Here is a 6,719-nt window from a genome sequence, read left to right as displayed (position 1 = left end):
GGCCCCTCCTTTCCTAAGGACGGAAAGTTTGATAACAAACTAACGTAATTTAACAGACTTATCTTATTCGTAAATAAAGAAAAAAGGACATCCCAAGAGAGATAAAACTAATACTAATGACATTTGCTTCTTGAATGTCGAGTTGGTGTGCCAGACTACTTTGGCACTAAACAAATGCCCTGCTTGTAAAGCTGATGTAAGGTAAGGAATTCCCACATTTCAAAGCAACAACGATAATCATGTATTAATATTGATAACCAGACACAACGAGAAAATACAACTCTCTTTTTAAAATGCTTGTATCTTTTAGAGATTCCAACACTGACAAAGACAAAAATCCACCACTTTCAGTGTAGGTGAAGGCCTTTGATGAGAAGTAATAGATAATTTCCCACTTGCTGGAGAGCACAGCTGATGGTTGTCTTCCTAAGGATATATGTCTTTCTTTCACGCACATACAGCTATGATGCTATTATCAAAGGTATTTTAATCTGTACCTTCTAATTGCTTTTAAATAGCAGTGTTTGGTTTGGTGTAACACCATTCTCCCAACCAGCTGCTAGGCCAAGTGCTCATTTTGTCTACCCATCTCACTCTGTATGGTCAACTTTGTGCCTTAGAGTCTCTCTTCCATGTCTCCTGTCAGCACAGCCCCTCTTAATTTCTCATCCTTGTCTGTGTCCTCAGCATAGTCTAAATAAATATAATAAATGCTGCTGGAAAATAGGGTCTGTCGCAGGTCACTACGGATACAACACAGGATTTTTTTGGTGGGACGAGAATTTGGCAGGACAATACCTCCCCTGCATTGTACACATGGTTAATATCAAAGGACCTAGAATAACATGTTAAACATTCTGTTTGCTTGTATATTACACATATCAGTCATCTTCAGGCATATTTCTGGAGCAGATTGGGCTGCAATGCCAGGGCATGAGAGAAGACACCCTTTGAAGGGAAAAGGAGCCTTTCAGCAAAGTGAATGAGGACAGAGAGAGCAGGACTGAGAATTCAAATGCCCAGCTGATCACCCCTCTTGGCAGTAGGTAAAGAAGCCAGGGCATGAGGAGCTTGGCAGCAGTCTGGGCTAGCCAGCACTGAAAATCAAAGCACAGCATTTCCCTTGATGCAGGTCAGCATAAGGCTTTGCCATCTGGCCCCAAACTACTAACAAAGAACAGTTGAGCCATGTTTTAATATGGACTTAAGTGGCATGCTGCTACTAGGGCTAAAGCATAAAGCAGTATTTCTTGTTGGAATGAATGGTAACCCTCACTGAACAAAACAGACTGTTTTGTTCCTGAGGGAAACTCCCAGCACTTTTCCACACACTGAGCCTAATCCTTAAGACTGACATGACTCCTGTGGGAGTAGTCATCAAGTACATGATACATTTGAGGGGTGCATAACCTCTTTAGGGAATGTGCTTCCAGAGAAGACAGGCCCAGTGAAGCCACCTAGAAGAGGCTATTCTTTGGAAGAAAAGCTAATGACATATTGCAGTTGTAAGGAACAGTGTTGCAGACATGTAATACAAAACACAGAGCACCCTTCAAAATAACGCTGAGTCCCTGAAACAACTCAGTGCACCAGGCTGCACTGTAAGTAATTCCTGCACCCATCACATTTCTTAGCAGGCCAGTGACAGACTCTGAGACTACACACACACACACACACACACACACACGCACACACGCACATTATTCAATCGTAATTCCATAAGTGTAGGCAGGTTACATGTGGGTAACAAGGACAGGTGGAAGCAAGTGAAAATGCAGAGATGCTCAAAACATAAATCTTCTTTCACAGTTTCAGGGGAATACAAGTTTTATTTCTGAATACAGAAGGCTGTAGGTGTTTTTCCTCAAGTACAGCATTCTAAGACCTTGATCTGATCAAAAAATGGTTTCTTATGTTTCCTGTGCAGTTGTGTCTGAAACAGGACAGATAAAATGGCTTCTGGAGATGCATGCATGTGGCTGTTGTTCCCTGGATACAGAAGGAATCCAGGCCCTGGGCTGGGAGGATGCAGCCAGTGGTCAGCCAGCCATAGTTGAATGGAGGATCCCACAAAGAATGATCAGTCATTGTGGCATGTGTGGTGCTCAGAGCAGGGCATCATGCCCCAGCTTCTCTTCTTGTAAGCAAAGAGTCCTGTGGCTGCAAGAATTTCATCAAGAGTTCTCCAGTCTCCAGGAGCAGGACTTCATGGGAATTGAATGTTATTGGTCCAGAGAGACACTGGCATCCAGCTGATCCCCCTATGAGGTGGCAGCTGGGAGCAGGATCGAGAAACACACATTTTGACACGTTTTGAACAACTGACCCAACCACAAAGATCTTCTACTCTAGGAGGTAAATGGGGGGCAAGCTCCTTAGGGCAGTACAGGGCAAACCCTCATCTGTGAAAAAACAATGGGGGAGACGCTGTGGGGAAAAAAAAAATCTTATGAGAATGGTGCTCTCTTCATAACCCTGCTGTCAGCCTGGGCTTTTCTGCTCTCCCAGTGCTAGTTGATGTGGAATGAATCACTACAGCAGCTCGATGAAGCAGCAAGCCGTGAACACATTTCCTTGTGTTATCTAACGGTGATACATGGAGGATGTGGCTAATTAGGGAATCACCCTCACTCTGGCAGATTTTCTCAAATGAAAATGGGTTTTGAGGTTTGCTGAGTGCGAGGGTGAAGCTGCTGAGTTGGTAGAAGCATTTAAATGTACGTAACTCCTCTGCAGGTCACCTGTTATGCAGCAATATCCACAAATATGTCAAAAATGTAAAACCCACAAAAGATTGAAAATACAACCTTTTTTTTTTTTTTCCCCCTTTAGGAGGGTTTGGATACTCTGTGCTGTTAACTCCTTTGATCACGTCAAAGAGCTAGGGATGGGGGATGAAAGTAATTTGCTGCCAAGGGTGGCAATGAACCCCCTGCCATCTGAATGTAATTTCTGTAAGCAGATGCAGATATGGTGCTCTTTTTCTTGCTGTGAACAGTACCCTTGTTTCTGACTCTGGAAGCGTATTTTCTTCCTGTTCATCTTTGCAGGAAGAGAATTTTTGTGTTTGTTTGTTTTGCCTTTTCCAGTGTATTTGGAGCTCTAGATCACAAATAAATTTGTATAGGGATAAAAAAGAACACGGCTTAAAAAAACATAACTAAATCTAATTACTGTAGATATGCTTGATTGCTCTGGCCAGAAAAATACCTTGGTTTCAATTGTTTATAACTTTGAACAGATGGTCTGAAATTTTTCATTCTCTGACTTCAGTTTGATTTAATCAGGGGCTTTGGATAGGGAGAAGTGTATTTCTTTTCATGTCAGCTGTGGGAGATCAGGCACTGCAGAATAACACTATGGGACAAAGTGGGTTTTTCACATTGAAAATTATGTAAAGGTCGCAATGTCACCATCATCATGAGGAAGGAATTGCAGTTTGGCATGCAACGTGCCTTTTCATATTTTCAAGTTACAAATGTCTGAAAAAATATATGTTGCATATGCTCAGTAGAAACATGCTAACAACTTTTACCTTTATTTTCTGAAAATGTGGTCCATCTTAGAGCTGTTTAAGCCCTTCCATTTAAATGCAGTTCCTCTACTCTCTTGACTATCCTGGGTGAAGGCAGGAGAACTGAGACTAGGAACCCTTTGTTTTCTGTGTTTTCAGTCCCAAAAAGAATTTGAGAATGAACCCTTCCCACCAGGCTTGCCTTGGGTTACTGGCTTTTGATTCGAGAAAGTGCCAAACAATGCCAGATGGTCCCAAATGCTGGGTCCATAACATCTCAAGGAGAACATCTAAAATAAATCACACACACAACACGGACATTTCTTACACAGGTCTTAGTTCCTGTGGAGATGATGCCACTCTCATACCTTGCATAAGCCACCACATGGTTGTTGATATAAACCATGCAGAATGTCTTCTGAGGAAATAATGTTTTCTGAACGAGACTTGAGGAGTCTTCAACAAATAGGGCTGGAGACCCTACAAGGTAAAAAACTACATTATTGCATAGCTGACAGTCGGTGTTACCCATGCAAGGACTGTCTACTATCCCCTTGCACTGAAAGGGTGTACTGCAGAAGAAATATAATGATATATATATAATGTGATAATATGTTTGCCATCCTGCTCTCATTAGATTTTCCTCCTCCACCAAACTATTCTGGTCAGAGTCAGACAAGTTGGATCCCTGGAATGTTATCGTGCTACAGCTAGACTGCTATGTCTGCCACTCAGAAAGAAAAAGAAAACAAATCCAAGGGAACTCAGATGGATTTTGGCCCAATATCCAAAATATTAGACTGGGAAGTCATGATAAAATAAAATTTCCAAATTGCTTAAGTATCATTGGCCTTGGTAGTTTTAAGTTATGGCCTTAGGAAGTGTCAGCCTCATGTACAGCCCTGCTTGGGTGTGATCCCTTACCTGTTTCTGCCTTCTCTGCATCAGGAGCTGGTATGACTGTCCCAGTGGTGACCATCAGGAGTGATGGTTAAAAGAGAACCAGGCACCTTGCAGAGATAAAACTCATACTCTGACATACCCCTGTCTAACAGCAGTGGCAAATCTCTGCTGATTTGAGTACCTACCATTGCAGTGGGGAAGGAGCCTAAATTTGTTAGTGAAGAGATAAAAATGCTTGTCCCAAAGAGAAAAACCAAACCAAACCAAACCAAACCAAAAACCTAAAAACCAAACCAAAACAAACAAACAGAACAACAACAACAACAACAACAACAAAAAAACCCCACCCAGTTCAAAACCCAAACCAAAGCAACAAGACTAGGTATTTAGTACTAATTGTGCTGCAATAGCTGGAATTCAATGTAAAGATCTATCTAAAATCTACCAGGGAGATGCATTGTAAAAGAAAATTGTCAATTTCCAAAAGGTTGAAATACAAGTAAATACATTGCTTTTTGTGTTAGTAAACACACAAGAGGACAGAATCCACATCTCCTGCCTATGTAAGCTAGTATTTCATTTCACCTAAATTCTCTGTGACCATCAGCTCACCTAAGTAAGTACCAACCTGCTTGGTGGGGAAAGAACGGGGCCCTCTCAAGAATATGGGCTTGATCTGAACTTCAGGGGCAAACACCATTTTACCACTGTTGTCAGCAGTTCATGTACGGAAATGAATACATGAAAATGGTCTCATTTACATCCCAGTACTGCAACTTCTTAACTCCCCAAAGCACCGACAGGCAGCCTGCTTCTCTTTCATATACAGCTGCAATGACTGAAGCATTTATAACATGTCTCCGTGTCTTTTAAAACTCCCTCTGGCACTTGTGGCAATGGACTGGATTGATTGCAGAGATGTGCAGAGGAACCAGCTCCCTGGCCAAAAGCCAGCCAGCTTGCATCCTCTCCGGTTACTGGACTGCAAGTATCAGGGAAATGATGTAGCTGCTAAGAACTGCTGAGGTCAACAGCTGAAATATGTTCTTTGTTGGGTTTTAAAGTATTTCCATGCAGGCCACAGACAAAACTTGCCAAGACAGATTGAAGACAGAACACTTTAAGAGAACAGCATGTTGGGTACTGAAAGCCCAGCTCTGCAGGTGGAAGAGGCCTTCTGTGCAGCATAACAGTGCGGGGAAGAGCAGCAAGGCAAGGAAACAGCTGGGCTCAGTGCAGGTGTTCATGCCAGATCACCATGGACAGGAATGAATGACTGTACCACTAAGGGAGGAATCATTCTGCATCAAAGCCAAAGTATAGACAGCTTTCCAATTTCTTGCTATGCATGGCCAGAGTATCTCAAGAACTCTTTCAAGATTCCACCCACAAATATGTAATATGATCACTGGTGATTTCATGGGATTTCCAGCACTGACAGGGAAAATGACCCAAACAAGGTTTTTTTGAAAGACAGTGTTATTATAGCAGGATTTAAACTCAAGGCAGAAAAGTAATTCAAATGCAAACACTGTTTCCTAGGCTAATCCTGCTCAGAAAACTTTTCCTACCAAGAGATAAAAATGCATGTTAAATCCTCTCCTGTTTAGAGCAAAGCCATTTTGGAAGCTGTTACTGTATAGTCTACATCCAAACAGCACTTAAAATATGGCAGAAACTTTAATATAAATATATTATGCTAGCATAATTTAACATCACAAAGACATTCAAGAGTCACATCTCAGGCAGTGTTGTTTCTAGTCTCAGAAGGAAGCTTTCTTATCTGCAGAACCTGAAATTCTCTCTCCTCCTTCTTGAGCAAGGTCATCTGTAGGCAAAACAGGGCCGAGAGAGTTACCATTAAAATCAGATGGCAGCTTCACTCCTATCCTCACTGTGAATCACATCAAATCTTGACACCTCACTTTACTTGCCAATAAAACTTTAGGGTGGAAGAGCAAACCCATGTGGGTTCATCAGCTACCAGTCACGGAAAAAAAATTTGTAATCAGTTAGTCAAAAGTTCTACAAAACACAAACTCTAGGTGTGTCTCAAAAGAGATTCAGTTAGAGTCAAAGTTACTCACTCAAACCAGAATTCATGCAGGGAGTCTTTTGGCTTAATGCTGTATATGCTTGGAAACAGGTGGGATTTTTTAATCATAACAGCTTGCTATAAGACAAAAAAAAAAAACAAACAGGTTGAAGAAAAACTTGTTTTTGAATATGTCAGTGGCAATAAAAACATTCACATTTGTTCCAGTAAATTTAGCATCCAAAATTAAGCTTTAATGCTACCTCT

The 6,719-nt window shown here is 41.5% G+C and overlaps 1 long non-coding RNA gene across 1 annotated transcript in view; it reads right to left on the bottom strand.

The window, feature by feature from the left end:
• Nucleotides 1-2,871: 2,871 nt before the first annotated feature.
• LOC114060277 overlaps nt 2,872-6,719 on the bottom strand; it is a 15,560-nt gene continuing 11,712 nt past the window's right edge. The window contains exon 3 of the long non-coding RNA XR_003571859.1: nt 2,872-3,994. This is a non-coding gene — a long non-coding RNA (uncharacterized LOC114060277). The remainder of the gene's footprint in view (nt 3,995-6,719) is intronic.

The sequence above is a fragment of the Empidonax traillii genome, unplaced genomic scaffold (assembly GCF_003031625.1).
Source record: "Empidonax traillii isolate 1590-97213 ecotype Southwest subspecies unplaced genomic scaffold, ASM303162v1 scaffold268:size1028579, whole genome shotgun sequence".
Classification (NCBI taxonomy): Eukaryota; Metazoa; Chordata; class Aves; order Passeriformes; family Tyrannidae; genus Empidonax; species Empidonax traillii.
Note: the sequence above shows the minus strand (reverse complement) of the source record. Positions and strands in the feature narration are given on the sequence as shown.